At 39.1% G+C, this 5,951-nt stretch overlaps 1 pseudogene; it reads left to right on the plus strand.

The window, feature by feature from the left end:
- Positions 1–1,741: 1,741 nt before the first annotated feature.
- Positions 1,742–2,146, plus strand: LOC122728929 (annotated as a pseudogene).
- The last annotated feature ends 3,805 nt before the right edge of the window (positions 2,147–5,951 follow it).

A 5,951-nucleotide genomic window follows, 5' to 3' on the forward strand; every position in this document is an offset into this window, starting at 1 on the left:
AAGCTCTGATGACTTTGACCAACAGGCTAGACTTTCTCAGGACTAAAACTGGTCTATATAGGTCCCCGTCTACAACCCCTTATCTAAGAAGCCACCTTATCTCCCCACTCCTAATACCCCTAGTGTGTAGCTAATAACGATAAAATAATATTTTAAAAGTCTAACTTCACAAACACATTTTCTAACAGATTATTTTTTCTATTTATCATCCATCCATCCATCCATCCATCTATCCATCTATCTATCTGTTGATAGTAATGAAATGAAATATGAAGAGGACTTGATGGTAATAATGATCATGACCAATTTCTCTAAATCTAAGAATTATTTAAACTTTCTAATTCCTCTTCAGGATTGGGGAAAGGCTGAAAGTCCTCAACATAAAGCATGACTTAATCATAACTCGAATGCTACCTCCATGAAACCTTCTCCCTTGTAAGAGAGACTTTTGCGGGCACCTTTCTAATGGACTTAGCATGTAATGTTGTATATTAAAGACACTGATGTTTATGATTCATCTTCCTACTCTGTTAGGTGGTAAGCTTCATGAGGGCAGAGACTGTTTCTCTAAACTTTTTATTTTCCTCAGTGCCTAGAACAGCTCTTTGCCTAGCAGGCACTTAATAAATGTTTATTGACGGAGTGGTAACATCACAAAAAAGAAAATCAGATCCTGTGATTTATCTCTGTTCTAAATGGCTATGTGAATTTTATAAAGTGAAGACACTTCATTCCTTCTCTAGTTGCAATACTAATAAGGTGGTGGTGGTGTTGGGTGCCCCAGGCAAGAGGAAAACTTACCCAGTTTAAGACCAACTACTCTTTGGGGGGGGGGGGCAATGAGGGTTAAGTGACTTGCCAAAAGTCACACAGCTAGTAAGTGTCAAATGTCTGAGGCCAGATTTGAACTCAGGTCCTCCTGAATCCAGGGCCGGTGCTTTATCCACTGCTCCATCTAGCTGCCCCCATGACCAACTATTCTTTGTGACAATCTTTCTTCCTAACCTGTGGCTTAAATTTCTGGACAGCCTTCCAATTCTCTCCAAATAACAGAGATAAAAAAGGTCATAACCCAGTATCCCTGATGTTCAAGGTAATATGAAGACTAGACACTAATGTTTAGACACCTCAACCTAAACAGTACAGATTTTGAGGAAGTTTATCCTGATAACACTAAGATAGACAAAAAGGCAGAGGATCACAAACACTAAAGGCCAAAGGGTCCTTGTTCTGCAGTCATTCATGCTCGAGAACCCACTATGTTTTTCAGAAATAACAGCCAATGGCAGAATAAAAACCACTAGCAAGAACAAACCCCCCTTTTAGAACTTGTCTCATACTAAATTCTGAGAATTCCTTTCTTTTTCACTAACTCCTCTCAATTTCTTCTTAACTGAAAAGATCAAAGACATCTCATGCAATCTCTCTCAATTATCCTTTTTAGTGCCTATAAACCCTTCTATGCCTTTACCTCACATAGCATAATGCATATAGAGCTAACCTCATTGCCAGGAAGAACTGAGTTCAGGTCTTGCCTTTGACATATACTAGCCTACTGGCAGTGTAATCCTGAGCAATGATAGTTTAACTTCTCAGTATTCTAGGAAACTATTTAAGACTATAAGTTGCACTGGTAGAGGAAGTCTCTTCATTGGGTATTTCCTATCCAATGAAATCACAAGTCTAGTCCCTAGTCTATATCTTCCCATATTTTCTTTTTAAGATGATGAAGTTGGGCGGCTGAGGAAGAGGCAGAGGAAGATGGCAGATTTTTTGAAAGGATTACCCGTCTACAACAAAAGCAGTTTTAGTAGATTTCATGCTGATTCTGTGTGCAAAGCCTCAAATAGACGGCCTTCAGTCTATCTCCCCACCAGAGAATATTCATCAGAAACAGATTATCATAAACAGAAAAGACAAACATTCTTTTATGTTATCTTCATCAGCAATGGGACAAAAAGAATGCTGCAAAGAAGAGAGACCAGGAACAAGTAGAACTAGAAGGTGAGAGTTCCGCACCCCCCCCCCCCCCGAAAAAATTGCCAGGACAGACAGCCAGGACATGAACGAAGACACTAAGGACTCTTGCTTTCCCTCGACAGCTCGTCTGCAGGCGCTTCCTGTCTTGTTTCATCACAGTGTGTAAGCCCCTTCCCTCTGCACTATGCGGCCCCAAACCACTTCTGACTTCATAGGAGCCAATGTATTATTTCTGTAATTTTTATTTATGTTGTAAAATGTATGGAGTGATGGTCAAAAGCAAGTCATCAGATGGTGTACTGTAACATTGGTAGATGCTTTAAAAAAAAAAAAACATGGTCACTTTTTCCCCCCCAGGTTTTACTAGATCTGTTACTTAATTAACTTGGAAGTAGCTGGGAAAATGTGGGAGCCAGGCACAGCCTGCTGTGTCTGTCCCCTCTAGGGCCAGGGCCTTGCCTAGTCCCAGGGTCTGGGGGTGGGGGTTGGATGACAGTGCTCCCCTGAGCCTCCCAGGCCTTACCCACAAGCTTCCTCTGGGACCTCCAATGGCAGGCCCCTAGGAGGCTTCCACCCCTCAGCCTCAGAAACTGTTGGGCCCTTCTCTGATGGAGTCGGTCAGTTTAGAAGGCTCACCTGTGGGCTTCTCTTGGGCCCCCTGGGCACTTGGCAAAGGCCACGTGTTTGGGCAGTATTGAGTGCCCCACCTGCAGGGCCTCCATTCCAGGAAGCTGGAGTTAACAACTCCTTGTTTTGGGGTTTTTTTTTGTGTTTTTTTTTTAATTCACCCCCTCCCCACATCATTTTAATAAGGACTGGGGTGTTCAACTTCTCCAATCAAATAAAAGGATATTTCTTATCCCCAAAACAAAAACAAAACAAAACAAAAAAAAAGATGATGAAGTTGTCCTCCTTTTGATGAGTCTAACCTCTTCACCTATGCCTTGGCCTTCTCATATTTTACCTCCTCTGTGACCTTTGGATCATACTTCTTTTTTTTTTTTAATTCTTTTTTTTTATTTTTAGTGAGGCAATTGGGGTTAAGTGACTTGCCCAGGGTCACACAGCTAGTAAGTGTTAAGTGTCTGAGGCCAGATTTGAACTCAGGTACTCCTGACTTCAGGGCTGGTGCCTCTATCCACTGTGCCACCTAGCTGCCCCCCCCCATACTCCTTTTTATGCATGCCTCTCTATTAGCCCAGTTCCCCCCTGTCCTTCAAACATAGCCAGACTCCCTCCACATCCAACCCAAACAAACAAAAACCTATAAACCTAATATAATGAAGTTTAATTTGGAGAAATGTAAGGTTCTATAATTTTTTCAAAAGTATGTACAGCTATAGTTCCATTTAATTCAAGAAATATTTATTAAGTACTTACTGTATGTGAAGCACTATGCTGGGCAGAGACAAACATTTTGAGTGTATTCTGCAATCAAGGAGCTTACTTCCTGCTTGAAAAGTGACTAGAAAGCAATTTATGTGAAAAATTAAGGTTAGGTCCTAAAGGTTTTAAAGCAATGGACTCCACTCATTTTTATCATGGGCTCATCCATAAAAAATTGTAAGCACATTCCCAATATATGTATATTTATTTATTCCCAAATTATATGCATATATTAATTAGATATCTCACAAAACTCAATCAAAAAAGAAGCTGAAAGAGAATGAAATAAAAATCTTAAATATTTTGAAGGTATTGTATTCATTAATGGTAACAGAACATTTTCTATTCTCACTGAAACTATTTTTAAATGATTTGATGATATTTTTATTGAGAACAATGTGATTAAACATGCATGAATATTTTTTGAAATTTTGTTTTAAAACATTATGATACAGTGAGTGGAAGGTCTGGTTTTGATTTCAGTTTATTTCAATTCTCTTTTACTGATTGTCATATCTGAAAAAGATACTTCATAAAACTATGTAGTTGCAAGTGAAAGTGAATCCTTGACTGTGCTAAATCATGATACTTGACTTTCAGACTGCCCCAGTAATTATGCAAAGGTTTTTGTTTAAGTATGACCAGTAAATTTCCAGGTTTCCTTATTTCAATAAAATCAGTTGTTCCAAACTAAACAGGAAGTGTTACATTTTATTTTATTTATTTTATTTATTTATTTATTTTTGATGGGCAATGAGGATTAAGTGATTTGCCCAGGGTCACACAGCTAGTAAGTGTTAAGTGTCTGAGGCTGTATTTGAACTCAGGTCCTCCTGAATCCAGGGCCAGTGCTTTCTCCACTGTGCCACCACTGCCCCAATGTGTTACATTTTTTTAAAAATGGGTTGTATCATAAACAAGCCTCAAAATTAACTAGTTATAGCTATAGCAGGCAAAGTGGGCTGTGAGCCATCTTTCTCTTTTTAAAATAATAATAAACATTTTTATTTAGAGTTTTGAGTTCCAAATTCTATCCCTCTCCATCTCTCTCCTTCCCCCTTCCTGAGGTGGTAAGCAATCAGATATAGGTTATATATGTATTATGTAAAACATTACCATATAAGAAAACTTGAATAAAAGAAAAAAACGAAAGAGTGAAATATAGCATACTTCAGTCTGTGTTCCATCAATATCAGTTTGACACCTTAGTTAGGCTAAGGTCCCTATTTTGGTGACCATTGTTGTAGAGGACTACAAAAGCTGAATATGAATTGACAGTATAATGAGACTGTTAAAAAACGAACAATGGAGCAAACAAGAAAGCTAATTTGGACACGTAAGTTTCTTTGAAAGAAGTATAATATCCAGAATTATCAATTATCACTTGTCAATCCACCTGTACTTTGCACTATTTCACTATATATGACAAATCATTGTTGTTGATTCTGTGTAACATATTTAATATGGACCCTGATGAACGAGAGGATTCAGATGAGGAAAACAATCATGAAAAAGGCTTAGAAATTAACATCAGAGAACTCAGTGACACTCACCCACCAGGCCCCATGAGTCCAGTGGCAGAACCATGTGGCCCTAGGATAGGGATCCCTGCTATTCTAGTATCTCTGGAGAAAGCTACCCCTGTCCTGCCCTGTCCTGCCTTGCCCTGCCCTGCCCTGCCCCAACACACACACCTTCTGTACTACAAGAAGTGGCAGATTCTGCTTATCATGGGAAGGAGAGGAGGAAAACTGGGAAAGAATCAAGACTGCTGAAAGTGTGTGTCCTTTTGTCTGGGATCTGGCCCTTGTGTAGAGGTACTCCCATGCTGCAGTGACTCTGTCTGAAGTCTCTCCTTTCCCTTCCCCCAGACCACAAGAAATGGAAGCTACTGATTCTGACAAGCTGTGAAAGAAAGGAATGGAACAGAGCATAGAATTGAGAATTGAGAGGGTGCATGGGTGATTACATCAGAATTCATGAAAAAAGAGCCTGGTAACCTAGTTGGGGCTAGCTCTCTCCCCACCCCGCCAAGGGCAGAGATATCAAGGCCAGCAACACTTTATTTCCAAATCTGAGGAAATTGAGTCAACCTTGAAACCCAGCCTTGGAGGGTCTGCTCACCAGCAAAGGGGGCAGGATGGGTCAGAAAGTGAATGTATGGATAATATAGAAAAATGCTAAAATGCAAAAGACATTAAGAGAAAACTATTCAGCAAAAACTCAATACACAAGTAGATAAATCAATAAAAATGATCCTAAAAATAGAAGGAATAATGTAGAACCTCAAAAAGAATACAAAGCTCTCTTACCAAATATTATAATATGAAGGAAAGTGATGAAAAACAGAATCCTGTGGAATTCCCAGAGAGCATAGAATAACAAGAAACTCTAGAATGGTTGAAAAGAAAAATAAAATACACAAAGAGAAACATTAGGAAAGAACAGAGTTTGGAAATTAGAGCTCAATGCAGAATTTTAAAGCACAATTAGATTATTATGAAAAACTGACACAAAATACTGAAGAAGAGGAAAATTTGTGAGGAGAAAAGCAAAAGACAACAAGAACACATGAATTCTAATCA

This window comes from Dromiciops gliroides, chromosome 5 (genome assembly GCF_019393635.1).
Source record: "Dromiciops gliroides isolate mDroGli1 chromosome 5, mDroGli1.pri, whole genome shotgun sequence".
Lineage (NCBI taxonomy): Eukaryota > Metazoa > Chordata > Mammalia > Microbiotheria > Microbiotheriidae > Dromiciops > Dromiciops gliroides.